Source organism: Nannobrachium achirus (assembly GCF_963921795.1).
Source record: "Nannobrachium achirus genome assembly, chromosome: 19".
NCBI lineage: Eukaryota > Metazoa > Chordata > Actinopteri > Myctophiformes > Myctophidae > Nannobrachium > Nannobrachium achirus.
The window spans coordinates 59,821,453-59,844,745 of NC_137826.1; positions in this window are offsets into that span (position 1 = coordinate 59,821,453).

The following is a 23,293-nucleotide window of genomic DNA, read 5'->3' on the forward strand; positions in this document are numbered from 1 at the left end:
TTAATAAAACCCTGGGAATAAATTCCTTACCAAAATATTTCTTCACCAATGTGTTCGTAAAGGTGTCTAGTAACATATCTAACCAAGATTGAAATTCAACATCCCTAGGAAAATCTTTGACAGCTAGGGTAATTCTGGGTCTCAAGGAAAGATTCATTGTGATAAAAACAGCCCATACAAATTATGGTTTAGTGATGAGTCATCACTTTTCACAGTGGTATGGGGGTCCATTTTTAGCCCAAGGAATGTTTTTCGTGCAAAACAAATGCTTGCAATAGATTCAGAATAATTAAAAACACCTAGTTAGACCCCTCACATCCCACTTAAAGCATATTTTTTGGGAGTATTCTTTCCCCTTATAGTATAGTGTATAGTAAGTGAATGAGACCCAGAACTACCCTAGCTGACAAAGATTTTCCTATAGGGATGTTGAATTTCAATCTTTGTTAGATATGTTACTACTAGACACCTTTATGAACACATTGGCGAAGACATAGTTTGGTAAGGAATTTATTCCCAGATTTGACAGGTATTCTGCTAATTTTCCCTGACTATATGTGCTCACTGCTGCATGACCCTGAGACTCCGCTGCGAGTAGGGAAGAGGGAGGATAGGTAAGGAGGTCATAGTGCCTCTTTGTTTTATGGCTGTGAGAAAGAGATAACGTCTTGGCCTTTAATGAGCTCAGGATAGAGAAGGAATAGCGACGTTTTTGTTTTAGCAAGTGAAATAATGAACTGTGAGAGGGAGGGAGGCAGTCCATCTTTTAGCCTTGCTGAAGCAACATGTCTGATGTGTGAATGTTACAGCGCTGTAAATAAACCTTTTTGTATCATTTTATACTGCTTCTGAGTCAAAGTGAACTGATTCTTTTGAGAGTCTTCAATTCGGCTGGGCTTTAGTCATGTCAATACGCAGGCATCAAAACCAGGCCCTAACTCGTCAAGGCCCTGCTTGACTAATTAGCATACATTTGTCCATATGGGTATGTAAGGAGGTGAATTACCTTTAGTGGCACCTCCAGGCCTCTAGGGGGCACTGTTACCTTCCACTGTTCCTGTACTGTGCAGCTTTGACCTTAGTGGTGGGGAGCAGCCATCTTAGGTCAGAACTCTGTTGTTTCTCTGCAAGGTAGGAGCAAACTCCACTCTCTCTGATCAACCCACTTGATAAAAGTAGTAATATATGCCATCCATGTATTTTGATTGATAAATAGTATTGCTGGGAAGTATATTGTTGTGCCCCTGGGGTTATTTGTAAGAGGATGTGAATAATTGAGAGTTTTACTGATAAAAGTGTGGCCATGTGATAACTATGGTTGAACATGAATGAAGGGGTTATACTGTTAAGTGCAGCAGATGGGCTGTTTCTATGTTTTGTAGTGCACTGTGGAATTGAGTTTAATAACTGAGAAATCACTTTTAAAACCACACTGGTTATGTTTATGTTTACATGCAGTTCTGTGAATGTCTGACTATTGCAATATTACTACTGTGAAAAGTAAAGGAGAACTCTGTTGTTTCTCTGCAAGGTGACAAGAGCTGATATAAACAAGAATGCTACACTGCTCTACCGCACGACTCCTATGCCTGGTTCTTCATTCTCATCTCCTAACCATCAATCACAACTAAATAAATACACAACGCAGAGTCTGGTTTATGAGACAGAGGGTGGGACTTTAAACCATACCAGAGCTAAGGACAATCTTCTTTGGGTTACATCTGGTGCCGTGACCCGGATGTGCGGATTCTACATCAGAGCAGAGGAGGAAGGGGAACAAAACCCTTCTCTTGTGTTTAAACTGTTATATCCTTTGAGTTTTGATTATTCTGATGGGAAGTGGTCTTAACCGATTATTGATTTATTTATTTACTGTATGTGAATTATTGGGTCTCTCATTCATTGCAAAAGAGTGATAGTTTTGTTGTCATTCCTGCTACAATATTATTGTGTACTAGAGAAGCATCATTAAGTACTGTTCTCCAAGCCCTATTGAATTATTATTTATTTGTTTATGAGAAGTGAAAAAGAAAAAAAAAAAAGAAAAAAGAAAATACTACGGCTACAGTACTGATCAGATGTAATTGTTGTTGCTGTGTGTGTTATATGTGCACATTCACCTTTCTGTATGGGACTTGTGTCACATCTACATACTGTACATACAGACATACACAACAGTTATTTGTTTTATTTTTTTGCACACACTGTTGGAACAGTATAGAAGATGCAGAGCTCTCAGGAAGATACTCCTCGTCGACCACCAGGGGAGGGGCCCTCCACACGCCACAGACAGGTTTTCCACCACTATGCTGAGCCAGCTACTGACCGTGACCAAGGTTTTCAAGCCGCATATAACCCAGACATGGCTTCCTCACCATCTGTTAGACCCAAGCCGACACATACATGGCCACATCATACTACCCAGTCCTACCAGACCCCATTACCAGCTACCATGCAGCCCCCAGCCACGGCACATGCAGCAGCAGCATACCCTCCAGCTGGACAGGCTCCACCATCCAATATACTGACGCCTCCACCTACCATCTCAAGCCCTGCAGTCTCCATACCTATGCCCGTACCTGACTGGTATGATTTTCCTGACACAACTCAGACTCCTGCAGCAAATACACAAAACCCCCCAATCAGTATGCAAGGCCCCACAGCCATGACACATGGTTCTACGGCTGTCATCCATACTCAATTGACTACCCCAACTGTGCTGAATGCCAAGCCTGTCCTTACACCCCAGGCACAGCTTCCCCCAGTTAGATTGTATGCTCCACAGGCTCCCGTGACAACTGTTTATACTCCCCAAGCAGCCAGGCTGGGCCCACAAGCAGTTTTATCGACCCCGCCAGTCACCACACATGCCCCCACCTCGGGCTGGCATAATTCCTCATACACGGCTCACACTCCTGCAGCTGAAATGCAACGCCACCCAATAACTATGCAAGAGCCACCAACCATGACACATGGTTCTAGCGCCATTATACATGCCCCAACAACCACCCCAACTCTACAGACTGCAAGGCCTGCCCCACCACCCCAGATACCCCTCTACTCAGTCCCTCAAGCCCACATGTCAGCTGGGTACGCCCACCAAGCAACCAGCCATGGCCAACAAGTTTCAGTGGCCTCCCCTGTGTATCCCCCGACCACAGAGCCTCTCCATCAAGCCTCAACTCATCTGCCACTTACCCCGATGAACAGTATGCAGGCCATGCCAACCACCCTGTATAATCCTCAAGCCACCATGTATGAGTCACCTTTTCTTCAGCCCCCGGCTCCCTTTCCAGCCATACCAATGGCCATGCACCCCTACCAGAATGTGTCACCCCCAGTAGTCCCCACCATAGGACAGGCAAGATATGGCCCTGCCCAGCCCACACCTGCTGGCTTCACACAGACGCACCAAGTAAAGAATGTACAGGTTTTCAGTGGGAATCCCGATTGCAAAATCCTCATTGAGGACTGGATACGTGATATGCAATATCTTATTGATGCTGGTGGGCTGCCCACACATCTCTGTTTTGCAACAATTGTGCGCCATCTAAGCGGTGAAGCGAGGAGACTCGTCTTAAATCTCCCTCTGCAGGAACAGCATCCTGAGAGGGCATTTGATGAACTGAGAGCTGAATATGGTGACATACAAAGATCTCTGGATCCATTGGCTGATTTCTATGAGAGGAGCCAGCGGCCAGATGAAACAGCTTGCTCCTATGCCATTGCACTGGAGGCCACCCTTCGTTCTGTGGAGGAGGCACAGCATGGGGGGCGGCCATTCCCGGACCGTGATGCCAAACTAACTCGCCAGTTCCTGAGGGGGTTGTCTGATGAAGAGGTGTACCTTAGGATTTCCCCCATGAAACCAAGGCTCCTGAGTTTCCGTGAACTGCAAGAAGAACTCAGAAATCTAGCGAGGGAGACAAAGAAGTTTCACAAACCAAAGAAAACATTCAGCCAGGTTCATGTTGCTGCAAGAGAACAGCATGGAGAAGTAAAGACAGAGGCAGTGAAGCCCGCCTCTGAGCTTTCTGAATTAACTGCTTTGGTTCACAAGCTAGCTCTCAGTCAAGAGGAGCAAATCAAAAAGCTTGCAGAGTTGGAATCCAAAATGAATCCTCTGCAAACGCCTGCACCGGCCAGAAACCAGCAAGCATCGAGGGTTGAGAGTCAAGGTGGATCTTTCGTGTGCTATCGGTGTGGGATGGCTGGACACGTAGCTAGAGTTTGCAGAACAGCAATGACAGATCATAACATTACCACACGCACTCAGACTACTCCCACGCCCTCCCAAGAAGGAAGTACAACACAGACTGGACAGTCTTTAAACGCTTGAGGCCTATGGTAAAAGGGGCAACCATGGGCCTACAGTTAGGTGCCCAACTGGAAGAGCAAGGATGTGACGATGAAACACCTCTTGTGGGACCCAGGAACGAAGGTGAAGTAGAGGTCAATGGGGAAATCTGCAGGGCTCTCATTGATTCTGGCTCTCAAGTAACCAGCATTACCTATGAATTCTGGCGTAGGCACCCTGGATTGTGTCAGCAGAAGCTACAGCCGTCCAGTATTCCTGTGGAAGGTGCCGGTGGCCAGGACGTCCCTCACCATGGTGTACTACACATAAGCCTCAAAGTATTGGGTAAAGAGTATGCCAGCGTACCTGCCTTTGTTGTTCCTGAAACGGAGTACAGGTCTGTGGTTCCCTTACTTGTGGGGACTAACGTCATACGAGCTTCCAGACAACACCTTCAAGATACTTATGGCCAACAGTTTCTCCAGAAGATCAAGGACTGCTATCCAGAATGGCATGCTGCATTACTGGAGATAGACAAGACAGGACCTGGTGGTCCCGAAGGCAGGGTGAGCCCTGTTAAGTATGTTGGCAAGAAGGTGCGTGTCCCTGCTGGTGAAGAAGTTAATGTGATGTGCCAGGTAACAAAGGGACCTAGGAAGGAGTCCTACACTGCACTTATTGAAGCCCGGCCCTCACAGAAGCTTCCGGAGGGCCTCATAGTAGGTAGAGTCCTGGCTAACGTGGAGAGGGGGTGTGTCCCCGTCCGAGTGATGAACCTGTCTCTCCGAACAGTGTTGATAAAGTCTCACACTCACCTGGCAGATGTTTTCTTGGTCCAACAAGTATTGCAGCCTGGAGAGGAGGGTCAGGGGAGGAATCAACAGGCAGGAGAGAGACAAAGTACGGTGAAGGGAGCGTGTCAGAGCCATGAGCAGGGTGTGAGTGATAAAAGAGATCCCCCGGTATGTTGTGTGGATCTGAGTGGAGCAGCCATTGATGGTGAAGGGCAACTTTCTTTTCTCAAAGAGCTGATAGAAAGGAATTCAGATGTCTTCTCGCAACACTCGTTGGACTACGGACACACAAAGACAGTGCAACATGAAATCCCTTTGGTGGATTCCAAGCCGTTTCGTCTCCCCTACCGCAAAATACCACCTGCTCAGTGGCCGGATGTCAGGAAGACCCTTACTGAGATGGAAGAGACAGGTGTGATTCGCCCTAGCAAGAGCCCTTATGCTTCCCAGATGGTGCTGGTGACCAAGAAGGATGGATCACTGAGAATCTGCGTCGACTACAGAAAGCTTAATTTATGCAGCACCAGAGATGCGTTTCCTCTGCCCAGGATAGAGGACGCACTGGAAGCATTGGGGCAGTCCAAGTATTTCTCCACCCTCGACCTCACGTCGGGCTACTGGCAAGTCGAGGTGGCGGAGCAGGATAAGCACAAGACGGCCTTCAGCACACCTATGGGTCTCTACGAGGCCAACAGGATGCCTTTTGGGTTGCAGAATGCCCCGTCAACTTTCCAGCGCCTGATGACCTGTTGTTTTGGTGATCTAAACTACATCAATCTGCTTATCTATCTAGATGACATCATCATCTTCTCGAAAACCTTCGAGGAACATCTGGAACGGCTGCAAGTGGTGTTCAATCGGCTCCGTGAACATGGGCTGAAACTGAAGCCATCGAAGTGCCATCTGATGAAAAAGGAGGTTCAGTACCTGGGGCACTTGGTGTCGGCGGAGGGAATCAAGACTGACCCAGAGAAGATAAGCAAGGTGAAGGACTGGAAGCGCCTCACGAACGGCAAGGAAGTGCAACGGTTCCTGGGCCTTACAGGATATTACAGGCGGTATGTGGAGGGTTACGCAAAGCTGGTTGCACCTCTGTATCGTCTCACCTCAGGGGACCCGAGGAAGAAGAAAAGGGGGCGGAAGGCACCCTCTATTCCTCCATCCCAGTTCCAGTGGACAGAGGAATGTGAGACTGCTTTCCAAGTCTTGAAGGAGAAGCTGACCACAGCCCCAGTTCTGGGCTACCCAGACTACAATCTGCCTTTCTTGCTACAGACTGATGCATCAGGAGAGGGACTTGGTGCAGTTCTTGCTCAAGTTCAGGATGGCTGTGAGCGGGTTATTGCTTATGCCAGTAGGGGCCTGAATCCAGCGGAAACCCGTTACCCTGCGCACAAATTAGAGTTTTTGGCTCTGAAATGGGTGGTAACGGAGAAGTTCTATGATCACCTGTATGGGCACAAGTTCTCTGTCTTTACAGATAACAATCCACTAAAATATGTGATGACCACAGCCAAATTGGATGCAACTGGCCAGCGCTGGGTGTCTCAACTTTCCATGTTTGACTTTAATATCCAGTACCGTCAAGGAAAATGCAACACCAACGCTGACGCACTGTCCAGATTATCCAATCAAGAGGTCACACAGGCCCTACAGACATGCCCCCAGCTAGTGAAAACCAAGAACATCAAGAGGAAATCAGCAAGTTCGGAGGCAACAGAGGAAAATCCATCAGAGGTGCAGACAGATTGCCCTCAAACACCACTGTCCCGCCAAGATGAACCGCTGAATGAGCCATATGCAGGTGTTGGAACGGAGTCACTGCCGGCAATGACAAAACAGCAGGTTAGGGTAGGGCAAAGAGATGACCCTGTGATTGGTCCGGTTCTACACTACCGGTCACTGAACACCAAGCCAAAGAGAAGTGTCCGTGTGGAAGGAGGAGCACAAGTGAACCTTCTTTTGAAAGAATGGAAGAGGTTGGTGGTCAGAGAGGGAACCCTCTATCGCAAAGTTAAGGATGGGCAAAGAGGAGCAATCGAGCAGTTAGTGCTGCCGGAGAACCTGAGAATGGTTGCAAAGAGAGCCCTTCATGATGACTCTGGACACCTGGGTTTTGACCGCACATTCTCACTGATGAGGGAGCGTTTCTACTGGCCCAGAATGTTCCAGGACATCAAAGCGTGGTGTGAACAGTGTGAGAGGTGCTGTCTCAGGAAGACTCCCACTGCAGGTCTTAGAGCACCCCTTGTCAGTATCCATACTTCTGCCCCTATGGAACTTGTCTGCATAGATTATCTGATGCTGGAGAAGTCTAAAGGAGGGATTGAGAATGTGCTGGTTTTAACTGACCATTTCTCCCGTTTTGCACAAGCGTACCCGACCAAGGACCAGAAGGCATGCACAGTGGCCAAGGTGCTATGGAAGAACTTCTTCTGTCGTTATGGGTTTCCTGCCAAGCTCCACGCCGACCAAGGTCGCAATTTTGAGAGTGCCGTGGTGAAGGAGTTGTGCAAAATCACTGGGATCACCAAGACCCACACTAGTCCATATCATCCTCAGGGTAATGGAACCACAGAGAGGTTTAACAGGACCCTGATGGATATGTTGGGCACATTGGATCCACAGCAGAAGCCTCGCTGGCATGAATATCTAGACGCCATGACACACGCCTACAACTGTTCGCGCCATGACTCAACCGGGTACACCCCCTACTTTCTAATGTATGGCAGACATCCCAGGCTTCCCATCGACCTCATCTTAGGGCTGTCGGGGAGTGAGGAGCCATGCGAATATAATGAATATGTCCAAACTCTTCAGAACTCTCTGACGCATGCCTATGATCAGGCAAACCATGCATCCAGACAAGCAAAAGACCAACAGAAACGATACTATGACCACAAGGCAAAGCACCGTGTGTTCCAGCCAGGGGACAGGGTACTGGTAAAAATATGTCAAGTGGAAGGAAGACAGAAGCTTGGTGATAAATGGGAACGCCAGCCTTACATTGTCATCAAGAAACAGCCTGACATACCGGTGTACGTGGTTCGGTCTGAAGATGGAGCCAGAGAGAGGGTGTTACATCAAAACCTGCTTACCCAATGCATGTTTCTTCCCATGGAGCCCCAGCAGGAGCTGACTATAAGGAGTGAGCCTGACAACGAAGCTGGCATCTCATGCAGTGGGTCAGAAGCTGAGGAAGATGGTGAGCTGGAGGATGAGGATGAGAGTGCATATGGAGCCCAGAATGACATGATAGATGTCAGGGAGGATGAAAATGAGCTGGAGGAGGTGTCCAAAGGAACCACTTCAGGAGCAGGAAAGGGAGAAAATACACCAGTTCATAGGGAAGCATCGCCCCGAAACCCTGTAAAGAGCAGGAGAAATCCCCTGAGAACCAGGCAACCTCCCAACAGGTTGACCTATCAATTGATCGCTGTGGACCCTGCAACGGACCAGCAGAATGTAGATGGGACGGATGCGGTGGCAGAAAGCCAAAGAAAAAGAGAGATCTGCGATGAGAGAGTGTAACACAAACGGTACTATATACACAATTCACATACCACACAACTCTATATGTTGTTTTGGGATGGCTTATGTTTTTGTTATTATTTGTTATGATGGCTGAGACGCCCTCACGCAAAGAGGGGGTGGGTGTAAGGAGGTGAATTACCTTTAGTGGCACCTCCAGGCCTCTAGGGGGCACTGTTACCTTCCACTGTTCCTGTACTGTGCAGCTTTGACCTTAGTGGTGGGGAGCAGCCATCTTAGGTCAGAACTCTGTTGTTTCTCTGCAAGGTAGGAGCAAACTCCACTCTCTCTGATCAACCCACTTGATAAAAGTAGTAATATATGCCATCCATGTATTTTGATTGATAAATAGTATTGCTGGGAAGTATATTGTTGTGCCCCTGGGGTTATTTGTAAGAGGATGTGAATAATTGAGAGTTTTACTGATAAAAGTGTGGCCATGTGATAACTATGGTTGAACATGAATGAAGGGGTTATACTGTTAAGTGCAGCAGATGGGCTGTTTCTATGTTTTGTAGTGCACTGTGGAATTGAGTTTAATAACTGAGAAATCACTTTTAAAACCACACTGGTTATGTTTATGTTTACATGCAGTTCTGTGAATGTCTGACTATTGCAATATTACTACTGTGAAAAGTAAAGGAGAACTCTGTTGTTTCTCTGCAAGGTGACAAGAGCTGATATAAACAAGAATGCTACACTGCTCTACCGCACGACTCCTATGCCTGGTTCTTCATTCTCATCTCCTAACCATCAATCACAACTAAATAAATACACAACGCAGAGTCTGGTTTATGAGACAGAGGGTGGGACTTTAAACCATACCAGAGCTAAGGACAATCTTCTTTGGGTTACAGGTATTTCCTAGAATCCCTTTTATGCCCTGCTTGGCTTTACTAATTAACATACATGTTATAGCCATATTTGGAGATTCCTATATTATCAATATTAAGGATAATATGTTATCAATAAGGACATATCTGGGAATGCCCATATTTGGTAATACCCATATATGGGCATGTTTTGACATAACATTATTGACTATCATGCAGGGGTCTCCATATATGAGTAACTGGTCCCATATACATCACTGGCCAGATGGCAAAAGAATTGGCGGGACCTCGTCCGAGGTCGCATGGCACCCTGAGGTGTCTTACTAGTTGATTGATACTGCACAGGCACTGCACAGCATGATGCTCTGGTCCTGCGACTTAGTAAAACAAAGTAGCAGCCTACTGCTAGTGAAAGCCTACATCAGGGGTTCCCAAACCTTTTGTCTCAGGGCACCCCATAAATATATATATATATATTTTTAAAATCTGAGGCACCCCTACAGTATAATGTTCACTCCCAGCACCTTATATTTATAGCATATCGTCGTTGTCGGGTGGAAACCTTGTCCAAAACCGCTCGTTTTGTATTTATCATTTATAAAATGTACTAAACTAGTGAAAACAGCAGTTGTGTGCTTGTAGATCGGCTGTTTTCACTAGTTTTGTGCAACAGTCTTGTATGATGAAGCAGGGCTTTGTTTTACCAAAAGATGTACACTTTTGAAACTTGGAGATACGAGTTTTCTGCCCGACAGTGTTGATATTTTAGTGATCAAGTTGTAGTCAAGGGGCCAAAACTGAAAAGTGCTTCAAATATATTTCTTTCTATGTTATATTAAAGGAAATAGATAAAAGAACAATATGGAAAGTTATTTTGAATGTTATTGCAATAGATTTGTAAATATTATCGTAAAAGGCAACTTCTTTGATGGCGTTTTTGTCCATTTTGAGTATACAAGAAATTACTCCATTCAAAACACACATCAGACCAAAATGGATAACATAGCAGGTCACAGAATAACAGCAAGACTAAGAATAAGAACATTTACGTTTGTATGCACGTTTGTATGCACACATTTAGTGTATGCAAACTGCCAATGAGATAGTAGCTGTACTTGGTACTTCATCCTCACCAAAGTTGTGGAGAAGTTGAGGGCTGGAACTATTTCCAGGCTCTCCTTTTTCCTATACTGAACTGACAGTGAGATCATTAAATGCTAACAGACCATTTAGTATCTCACTTGACATTTTGATATCTTTAACTTTTTCATGTATCCACATTTCTTGTCTCAGTTGGTATGCAAACATAAGAATTAACACCAGCACATCTGTGTCTCTGCAGAGAATGATGCGCCTCTGATAGCCTTGGTTGTTGCATCAGCTGAATGTAGAAGTACAGTATGCGAGTAACAGCTTCTTTATACTTAATATGAAGCCTGCAGTTGAGGAACATCAATCACAGCGGTATTAGTGGAGAGTTTGAGGATCCTGAAAAGGTGTCATCTGTAACAAATGACACCTTTTCAGGATCCTCAAACCCTCCACTAATACCAATTTCCTGACCATAATTGGAACTACAGTATCTTCTCATTTGAGGCAATGGGTCAGATTGGATTTGTTTTCATCCATTTCAATTAAGCTAAATATCCCTGTCTGGCTTCACACGCTTGGTTCAGATTTTTTCAAGCTTGGCATCTGCACTGTAGAGCCTTGAGGAAGTTTTTGGTTTTCTCTTAGAGAGGCTGTATTCTCTTAGAGAGGCTTTATTCTTTGTGACCTGTTGGTTCCCAACAAATGCAGTGATCATTTTCAGAGACACTGGGCTGTATTTGATTGTCTTAAGTACCAGCTCTTATGCCTTAACCTAAAGGCCTGTCCATACTGTCGCCGACCACCAAAAATTTCATCTGAGAGTTCCGACTTTCCAACGTGCAGCTTTCCGAACTCTAATTCGAGGTAATGCTTTTCAGAAGATGCGAGTGACGTCATTTTGTAGTTGAACCAGACCTTTCAGACGAGAAGTTCGGTGGTCAAAGACAATAAGGACAGACCTTTAAGTTAAGGCATAAGAACTGGTACTTAAGACAATCAAAATAGAGCCCTCTAGATCATAAACATTCTCCTATTGGGAGATGTGATATCTATGGAACTGTTCAACAAAGTTGCATGGCATCAGTATGATCTCTTTTGATTCTTCATCATGTGTCAGTCCAAAAAATGATCTGGTATCCTCTGCCAAGGTTAAAGATTCATTGTAGGTGATGGACCAACGGTTTATAGCTGTCTCATGTCTGTGATCATAAGCCGTAAACCAGGGCATCATGTTCTTGAAATAATAATATTCATCATTACTCTTGCCAGCATCAACTAATAGGCTATTAGCTTTGCTACCTGCATTTTCATTACATTACCACATTAGTAGTACATTTACATATGCAACTTTGCTCAACATTATTGCAGCAAATTTAAAATAACTTGTCAGTACTGATTTGTGAGATTACAAACAGGCTAGAATACATGGCAAGGGTTTAAACATTAACACTGGATAGGTTGTCTGCTTTTACCCAGAGGTGTTATCTTACCGGTAGGTCAAGTCAATATGATTTTACCACTTTTAAGTATACAGTGATATAATGACCTAAAAATCTTTTTCAGAGATGCCAACCAGGCTAGATCACATCTTTAACAAGATGTGAACAAGATCACATCTTTAACAAGATTAGTTCTGAATAGGTTGGCAACTTCTACCTGTATTTTATACATTACACCATTAGCAGTACAATTACATTTGCAAATCTGCTCAACATTATAGCAAAATCCGATTTTACCACTTTTAAGTATACAGTGATAAAATGACCTACATTTTTTTTCAGAGATGCCAACCAGGCTAGATCACATCACAAGGGGTTAAAAATTAGTTCTGAATAGGTTGGCAACTTCTGCCTGTATTTTATACATTACACCATTAGCAGTACCATTACATTTGCAAATCTGCTCAACATTATTAACCTGACTTTCGCCAGATAGTTGCAGCAGTGCGTAACACTCTGCCTTACATCTGGGATCTCTCGGCCAGACTCTATGTAAGGGGCGGGCCATTTTTTGAATTTCTGTAGCAGGTGATTGGATGTGGCCGTTTCTATCACAGTCTCATATTGGCCTGTCTGCATGACGTTGCACCCAGAATCCGCCTCCTGGGTTTCCACGTGGTCTGCAATCAGACTCTATTGGCTCAGAGCCGCTCAGAGCCCGCCCATAGCTGCCGCTGATTGGTCCGGCCCGGGACTTTACGAGTGTTATCAACCCTGGCGGACCGAGCCCAGATGGTTAAGCAATGCAACGCAATGCTGCCACCATCTGGCGAAAGTCAGGTAACAACATTATAGGAGCAAAATCCGATTTTACCACTTTTAAGTATACAGTGATAAAATGACCTAAGAATCTTTTTCAGAGATGCCAACCAGGCTAGATCACATCACAAGGGGTTAAAGATTAGTTCTGAATAGGTTGGCAACTTCTACCTGTATTTTATACATTACACCATACAATTACATTTGCAAAAATGCTCAACATTATAGGAGCAAAATCCGATTTTACCACTTTTAAGTATACAGTGATAAAATGACCTAAAATTATTTTCAGAGATGCCAACCAGGCTAGATCACATCACAAGGGGTTAAAGATTAGTTCTGAATAGGTTGGCAACTTCTGCCTGTATTTTATACATTACACCATTAGCAGTACAATTACATTTGCAAATCTGCTCAACATTATAGGAGCAAAATCCGATTTTACCACTTTTAAGTATACAGTGATAAAATGACCTAAAAATCATTTTCAGAGATGCCAACCAGGCTAGATCACATCACAAGGGGTTAAAGATTAGTTCTGAATAGGTTGGCAACTTCTACCCCGAGATAGCCGCATATGTCTGAATATCAGTTGCGGCCCCCCGACTATTGCGAGGAAAACGTTGAGATAATAACCATTTTGGTTAGAACTGACTGAAAATAACTTTGTACTTCAAGTTTAAAATGATACTAAATAAAATAAATTCCAAATATTATCGAATGATCTCGCGGCACCCCTGGACTGCCTTAACGGCACCCCAGGATGCCCCGTCACCCACTTTGAAAACCCCTGGCCTACATAATACAGATGGTGCTCATTATCTTTGCAATGTAAGGACATATTCCATAATCCTGTGTCAATGTCGTCAAAAAAAAGAAGAAAGAAAGCATCGCGTCACCAGGCTTTCTAGACGGTCCATGCTGAATGAGTTACTTTCACTTTCATATAAACAGAACGCAACAGCATTGCAAAAGTTGTTGCAAGCTACAGAAAAGGCCATCCTATAAATGTCCCTTTATTTTAGCCACTTTCAAAGGAAAATCACCTCCCGATTCTCTGAGAAAAAAAAAGAAAAAAAAACATGCCTAACCCTAACCTTAACTGAGTGTCTAAAACGTCCCCAGGCGTCTTAAGCCTCTATCAGAGTCGGTACCACCGCGGTGTAGCCTTTTTGAGTCTACAACGTTATACAACTACAACGTTACGTCATTCCTCGCGGCGAAGAGCTTTCCACCGCAAGTCGCGACACATCTCTCTGTTTTTACTTTCAGACAGACAGGCTCTTCACCCCGTTCACTGATTGGTCGATCTACACCAGTCAGTCACGGTGAATAGGACTCCACCGTGACTGACTATGATGGCATTCACTTATCTGCGGTGGATAGCTCTTCACCGCAGACTCTGATAGAGGCTTTAGTGTTTACCCCCTGTGGAGTGCCAAGTCCCTGCTAAGACGCTCAGATGTCTTACCTGGTTGTCATGGTTACCAGGTAAGCAGATGCCACTGGTGAGCAAATAAATAAATATGCATCCCACGAAGGACCGCTGCTGTAACGTGGACCGACTTTCACAACTTTGTTCACATCCAGTCATCTGTGCTTGGTAGAATGGCCGTATCCCTGTTCCTTTTCCCACGCTGCTCATTTGGTCAAATCAACGGCATGTTCTATGGGCTATGGACTACACACGCTCAGTCGCGGGTCGATTTTTTCTTCTCCTCGTGAAAAAAGACACGTGGGACGGCCGCTGCGCAAGATGGGCACACGGTGCGTGCACGTAGTGTACAAAACGCACATAAACATAGGATTTAATATTGGCGGTTAATCACCATTATTTATGGAAACCTCTGGTATCCATCTTGTTAACTGTCCATCTTCACTTAAACTATCCTAACCTTTACATCTAACCTTACCCTCACTAAGACTATGCCTAGAAACAAACAACCATCTTGTACATCACTTCACACATCTTGGGAGTTGAATCAATAGAAGTTTCACCAAAGAAAAGGGGAGCCTATTGAAGTCTAACTAAAAGTGTTCTCAAAGGTAATACTATTCAAGGCCACTAGATGGCAATGTTGGACTGCTGATGCACTACTGAGTACACAGCAAGGTTGAGGGTGTACTGCATTGTGAGTAGTGAATGTGAGAGGTAACACTACATAGTAACAATGCAGGACAATAAAGTCACTTTGTCAGTGAAAACAATAGAGCTTTGTAACTGGGCTCAACTAAAGATGTTTCCGCCCGGTTTCGAACCGGGGACCTTTCGCGTGTGAGGCGAACGTGATAACCACTACACTACGGAAACTGGCATGTAATATTGCCCCAATATAAATAAAGACTTAAATGACTTAACTGACCAGTGACCACCAAAAGGGTACTATGAACCACCAAAAGGGAACTATGAATATGAGTTTTTTTTTTTTTTCTTAAAACCTAGCTTTGGTTCCGTATCGCTAGGCTTCTAACGTTACTGTAGGATAATTAAAACAATCTGATAATAATCATACTAATCCTATGAACAGATCACAGTTCATTCAATGAAGCTCGGTTAGAAAGTGAAATTAAACCTGTTAGGGTTGAAAAAAAAATGTCCTCCCCGTCGGGGAATTGAACCCCGGTCTCCCGCGTGACAGGCGGGGATACTGACCACTATACTAACGAGGATTGGGACAGATCCAGTGCAGACAGGAAGTGCTTTTATACATGCTATTCTATACAAGCTCTTCCCAAATTTGGAGTCATTATGTCATAAATACGTCTTTGACAACTGACGTCATAGACAACTGACGTCATAGATAACTGACGTCACAGACTGACTACTTGGGAGCCAAAAAGAATCACACTTCGAATGGTATTAAACACACATGCATATCTCCTTGTATGGGCTGTTCTGTCCCTGACATCAGCTGTGGTGGTGATGTTATGTGCGTACTTTCAACGGCGTTAGAATCATGTGACGTTAGTTTCGTGCTCGTACGGACATAAGAGTCATAGGGACATAAACACAAAGCCAGACGTAGGAGCAGTTAGCACCGCTCAAAAAATTATTAATATTTAATTATAAGATATATAGTACATTTATTTTAATAAATACCCTTTTTGTTGCAGTTTTGTTTTCACAGAATCAAAGGTTTTATGGTGATGGTTCACACGGGTATAAGAGATTACCCCCGGACAGACGGGCTTAGCCCCCTAGTCTCAGAGCCACGCTGTAAAAAGAGATAAAGATAATCCTCCCCGTCGGGGAATTGAACCCCGGTCTCCCGCGTGACAGGCGGGGATACTGACCACTATACTAACGAGGATTGACATGGCTGCCTCCCCGCACACAAGTCTTTTTATACTTGTTTTGGTTTATCGAGTGAGAAACCCGACCTTCATGTGTTTGCACAAGCATTCATATGTGTGTGTGTGTGTGTGTGTGCAGGTGTACTCAAATGTGAGAACTCTCTGGGAGCTAGCATGTTGGGGGCTACATAGTTCCTACTTATCGCTTTCTCTTCGTCATCGGATATAGATAGCACATAAATGCTGCCGGGAGTTAGCCACAATAAACAGTAGGTTGCACAGAAACACTGTAAGGCAATAAAATGCTAGCTTCAGCTAGCACTAAAAAAGAAAAAAAACGCTAGCTCTCAGTGAAGTGAGATGCTAGCAAGAGCTAGCCATCACATTCTAGCTGACACTGAAATGCTAGTGGGAGCAAGCAAGCCACTGGATATGCTAAGTTAGCCTGGCTTGGCCAGACTCTACTGTATACGAATGCAGCGAAATAACTGCAGTATCTAGTCTGGAGGTTCTCCCATTCAGAAGATAATGCATCTAGCTAACTAACTGCAGTATCTAGTCTGGAGGTTCTCCTAACTAACTGCAGTATCTAGTCTGGAGGTTCTCCTAACTAACTGCAGTATCTAGTCTGGAGGTTCTCCCATTCAGAAGAAATTCATGGGAGGAGGTAACAAAAACTAGGGGTGGAGGGGAGCTGGGGAGGGGGGAGTCACTGTCATTGTTTACAGTACCCAAACTATCAGCTAAACACAGCAGGGGACATTCCTATTCAAAGACAGAAACCTCAGGAATGCACCCTCCTGGAGCCCTCAGTATGCAAAAAAGACCCATGTTATCTGTTCTGTTGCTGCATGGAGAATGAGATGTGCTCACATGAGCCATGCTGCGAGAGAGACAAAGTGCGCCTTACTTTGTAACTAGCCAATCAGGGGCTAGCTCCCTTTTCTGGAGCTAAGGGGTGTGCCCAATTTGAAGAGTTAGTACACAACTCTAGACCATTCCCTCTTTGTTTTAACGTGGGTGGATGATGGTATAGCTGCAGCTAGGCTAATGCTGAGTGCCAGCAGGAGGCTGATGTTAGGAGGACAATAAAGATTATCCTCCCCGTCGGGGAATTGAACCCCGGTCTCCCGCGTGACAGGCGGGGATACTGACCACTATACTAACGAGGATTGACATGCTAGCCATGTGGTAACAACATGGTAATAACATGGTTATAACATGGTTATAACACAGTGATAACTTGGTAATAGCCTGGCCTGAAACTGTACAGTGGTCTTTATGACACATATAAGCTAGAGACCTCATTTGCCGCTGCAGTTCATTGGAGCGAACTGTGAGAAAGGCAAGGCGGAAATGTGGAAAGCACTGGGTCATCCAAAGTGACTTAACTACTGGCCAATCACAGAGTGTCTTTGCAGGGACTCATCTTATCAATTCAAAGGAGCTTTATTGGCATGAGGAAACAAACGTTTACAAAGCCAAAGGAATATTAGAGGAGTGGACACTGAAATATTGGCATATTGACATATTGGCCACACGGCGTCAGGTCACATCCGGCCTCGAAAGTGCTACTGCTTATACCGGGTTTGTAACGTAGGCCTACTCAAGTGTTCAAACTCCAGCCCTACTTAGCAGTGGTTTCTCTCTTCTCCTCAGCTTTCAGGTGAAATGGTGATACTTACCTGGGGCTCTATTCATGCTGTGGATGACAATGGAAGAGAGGCGGTGGTCAACCCTATGCTAATTGACCACGGCTTGCTTCAGTGGCTCGGCTATTGTTCTCACGGAACAAGTCTGGCCACTTACAGTTAGGTAGGCGCCAGTCAGCAGCGGGTGGGGGAGGGGGAGCTGCCCCGGCGCCTCTACAGTTGAAGAAGATCAGCCAAGCCAAGGAGTCTTCAGCAACTTAGATCTAGATCTGTTCCACAGTGAATGCAAACGATTGCTGCTATTTTATTTATTTAATTTCAAAAAAGCTTGATAGCCTGTATAAATAATATGTCTATAGCGACTCTATAGCTCTGTTTACACAATGCTGCACCCCATTCAACTGTAGATCCACATTTTCAACAGTTTTTTATTATATTCCGACACCTGATTTGACAGTGTAAACGTACATTGAATTTAATTGAATGGAGCAACTATTCCATGAACAATAAAGACGATACGGGTAAGGTTTGTATGTTCCCCATTGACTTGAATGGGTAAAGTTTAAATGTGAATGTATGTTCCCCATTGACTTGAACGGGTAAGGTTTGTATGTTCCCCATTGACTTGAATGGGTAAAGTTTAAATGTTAATGTATGTTCCCCATTGACTTGAACGGGTAAGGTTTGTATGTTCCCCATTGACTTGAACGGGTAAAGTTTAAATGTGAATGTATGTTCCCCATTGACTTGAACGGGTAAGGTTTGTATGTTCCCCATTGACTTGAACGGGTAAAGTTTAAATGTGAATGTATGTTCCCCATTGACTTGAACGGGTAAGGTTTGTATGTTCCCCATTGACTTGAACGGGTAAAGTTTAAATGTGAATGTATGTTCCCCATTGACTTGAACGGATAAAGTTTAAATGGTAAGAAGGAATTCATTTGCATCTTGCGTTGAGGAAACCACACATGCAATGTCCAAGTGCCTCTTTCTCCACTTAATGAAAGGGGGAAAAATGCCATGTGTGTAATAAGTACCTGTAGAAGCTTCACCCTCTCTGATAATCAAACCCGGGTTTGTGCGGGACAGGCAGGGAGGCTCAACACCATACTAACGCAGACAGGCATGGATGTCGACTAGGGTCGACAGAAGAAGGAAAACATGCGGGGGCAGGGTTCGAGTTATGTGGGTGCCAGTAGGGGCTTAGCCCCCATAGATAAAGTCTGGGACCCCATAGTCAAAAACCCCTATGGGGTCTCTTTTTTTTCCCAAGTGTGTTTTTTTTTTTTTTTATTATTATTATTTTTTTACTGACAGTCCCACATATCATACCTAAATGTCCAAATAGATAAACGTATTCCCACCATACATTGCCGGCAAATATCGAATTTTCATAACACAAGGATTTTCAGTTTCACAGTGCAAGGAGTGCAGTTAACATAGGTGCAATACAGCCAGCCGCCTGCACTGTTTGTAGCGGGGGCGCTAGCGAGATAGAGATAGTTGAGAGGACTGAATTTTGCACAGTGAGGAAGAAGAGAGACGAACGCTCCGTGCAGTGAGCAGCTGAGGAGAGGGGACTGGAGTGGACTAGTGGAGGAGAATACGTTGAATCTTGTCTTCATTTTACAATGTGAAGTTAATTTGAGCAACACAGCACTGTTTGTGTTTAGTGGACACACATACTGTACACATGCTGTTACCCAAACCACGCATGCACACCCACATTAATAAATAATTATGAGAATAAAAGTAGGCTATGTAATCATTATTAAAATTATAATCATTATAGGCTTCACTAAATGGTCAGTCCATAAATGTAGGCCTATTTGCAAATGGAAAGGGGGGAAAACAGCTCGTTTACAATTCACTTTTGCTACCTCTGAAAGAAGTAAATATCATGGAATTAAATTTATATTGGAGGTGAGTGAGAAAAGGAACAAATATTGATGGTTAAACTTAAAACTTAAAAGTAAGACTGAACAATGACATCACACCGTTTAATCCTACTATTAAACGGAGGGAAGTAGGGGTGCTGGGGGTGCGGCCGCACCCCCTCCCCCACGTCCCACCGCACCCCCTAAAGGGGGGTTGGGGGGAAAATATTGCCGATCGGCAAGTAGAGGCTCTGACATCAGTGGCGTGAAGTAGGAGCTATTGGCTACTTCTATTTCCAGTACAATTTCAAAATAAACATGTGTTGAATGATCGATTGTATAGACAAAAAAAAAAAGAAAGGCTCTTGTTTTGAAATGTGCTTCTGGGCACTGTTCAGAGAGGAAATGGCTTTCAAAGGACTTCCCTTTTAACTTGTCTGTCTGAACGTCTGTCTCTCCGTGCGTAACTGATGCGTCATGGACTCGGTGGATTATAACAATACGGCCATAAAGGAATATACAGAACACCAAGACAACACAACCTAGGCTTTGAAGGCATTAAACATCGCCCTCTGCTAGCCCTGGCGTCCTCACTGGTGAGTCGTGGGCTCGTGGCTATAGACTTGTAATGATGAATGAATGCTATGTTATGCTGCTGTGCTGCCTGGCTAGGCTAACGTTTGGGCTAGCTAGTGGCTAATGGCTATGGTGTACCAGAACCATCGCCAATGAAGCCTGGGTTTCCGAGGCTAGCTGTTTCCTAACACTGGGGTCTGGACCGATGTGGCGGACACGTTGTATGGGTCACAACGCACTGAACACAGTGCGAAGCAACTCGTTGTGAGCTTGTACATCTGCTATTTTCACTACTTGTTTGGTACAAGGTAGTAATGTCTCTTGGTTCACGGGCTAAAAAGTTTGGGAACCATCATACTTGCTGTTGTAGACAGGTTCACAGGCTAAAATGTTTGCTTGCTGTTGTAGACAGTGGTGTAAAGTAACTAAGTAGATTAACTGAAAAGCTCTGGGAACTGAATGATTTTATGAAACTGGCACTTGTTGTCTGACTGTTGGTACCAAGAAATCCAGACTATATACCGAAAAATACCTGATTTAATATGATTTAATATAGGAAAATACTCGTTTTAGCCGACTTTATACCCGAAAAATAGGGCCCCCATAACTATGGGGGCCACCCCCATAACTATGGGGGCCCTATTTTTCGGGGGCGCCTTCGGCGCCGCTAGAGGGACCCCATAGCTCTCGGAGTATAACTCGAACTCTGTGCGGGGGGACATTTCTTTTGGCAAGCTAGAAGACTTGGAGGAACAGAACAGTGGCACAAACTAGGTTGGCAAACTGTCAGCATTCAAGTTTGAATTTCCCTTTACTTTTATGGGTATGAACTGCAGTTTATTTTGCAAAATACTTTTTCTGCATTGGCCGGGAATCGAACCCGGGCCTCCCGCGTGGCAGGCGAGAATTCTACCACTGAACCACCAATGCATGGAGTCAGCATCCCCAGGGATGTCTTCAAAAAGTGAAAGAAGGGGATTACGGGTCACCTTGACCCCCTAAAAACGCGTACAAAATGTTGAGGGTTTGGTCATCTCTCAGGGGTAAAAAGGTCATTACTCCCCCTCTGGGAATTGAACCTCAGGAAAGACATGATAAGAACATGGTAATAACATGGTAGTAACATGGTAATAACATGGTAATAACATGGTGATGGAATGATGAAGAACAATGCATAAAAGCCAGTGGAGTCTTTATCTCTGTGCTGTGCTGGATTCCTGACGTGTACGTCCATATCTCCATATATGGAGTTCCAGATGTGCTTATGGAGTTCCTGTAAGAAGTGCTTATCATCCATCTATGGAGTTCCACATGAACAGTTGGGTGGGCCCTGCGGCAAAAAAGGTGGCTAAAATGTGCCTGAATAGTTTTATATTTGCACTGGGTCCTTACCTGTTTCTTAGCACCATACTAACTAGGAATGACGTTAACATGGTAATAACATGGTTATAACAAGGCCTAAGCTAAGAACCATTCACATAGCCAGTAGTTTATTTAGCACTGTGATCAAATATTTGAGCCTTGGTCGAACATAGATAGGGCGAACGTGATAACCACTACACTAAACTGCTGCTGTGGACGTTTAGGAGGCTTCTACCCACTCACATCTAAAAGTGCACTGTCTCTATTGTCTTGGTGTCATTTTCTTTTGAACATTTATATTGAACGATTCATAACTGAGATGGTGAGGTGGATGCTAGAATACTGGCTAATGGCATGCTCATGGTGACTTGTAAGAGGGGGAAATCCTGCTAAGGCAAATGCTGATAACGCTAACGCCGATAAAGCAAACTGCCCGGGTATCACATTGCAAGCGGCGCCCGGGTCTCCTACCATAGTGATGAATAAAGAATTTTGAGCAATACAATGGTTATATGTCACAGTTATTGTCCACGACATTGCAAGCGGCGCGAAGGCCAGCGGACATTGGTCCTGCTCTTCGTGCCCGATCGCCGCAGGCGCGAGTGCCCGCGAAGAGCGGGCCAGGGCCGGCCGCGCAAGTTACGAAGCCGTGGTGAATGCAATCGTTATATTTATGCCCAGGCCAGCGCACGATAAACACATGAATGGGATCATGAAACGCGATGCAGGTGAGCTCACATTTCACCATAACAAAAGGAGGTTTAGTACATTAGTTTGCCTTATCGGCGTTTGCCTTATCAGGACGTGCCCTTGTAAGAGTGCTACAGTTAAAAAAGATAGCTGGGCTAAGTGTAGAAGCATCCATCTCAAGGAGAATAGAGGCATATCTGAGAAAGAGATGCAGGAGCAAATCGGGGGAGGAAAAGTTAAAGAAGTGAAGAGATTTAAAGCGTGGGAGGGGAGTTTTCAGAACGCTCCCGTTCTGATAACTTTCCAAGGGGATAGTTTGCCGCCCAGGGTGTTTGTTATTCCAAGTGAAGAAATATGAGAGGCCTCCGATCTTTTAAATGTCAAAGATTTGCCCATGTTGCTGCGTCATGGCGCGGCAGTCAAAGATGCTCAAAATGTGTTGGGGGACATGATTTGTTGGATCGTGAAGTTACTGATTCTAAATGTTGTAATTGCGGAGGCACTAATGTGGCATCTTTTCGGGGATGCCTTCACTTGGAAAAGGCAAAACATGTCCAGGAGATCAAAGAGCAGCATAAGATTTCGTATGCAGAGGCGGTAAAGAAAGTGGAAGACGTGAAAATGTATTAGTTGGTTCTCACTCTCAGATGTCCCCACCAGTATCCCCTCGTTCCCCACACCCTCCTGCGCCAGCTGATTCGATTGTGGCTAAAAAAGGTTTACTGGCATTTATGGTTGATGTAATGGTGTTCGCTACCAAGCCCCACAAAGGCAAGGAATTAAGCAGGTCTGACATAATGCAGGCGGTGGTTGAGGCAGCAGGGAGGTTCTTGGGAACGGGAGCATGTGACCCTAGAAACCTACACAAATCTTTGTCAGAAGGCCTAGTGAAGGCACCTGAGCCACATGAGAAATTGGTAGAGGAAATCGAGGTTGAAGAAGATGGTGCAAATGATGATTACATTCATTATCACTTTTGTCTTTTGCAATGGAATGCAAGGAGCCTAATTGCAAATGGACAAGAACTAAAGAAAACT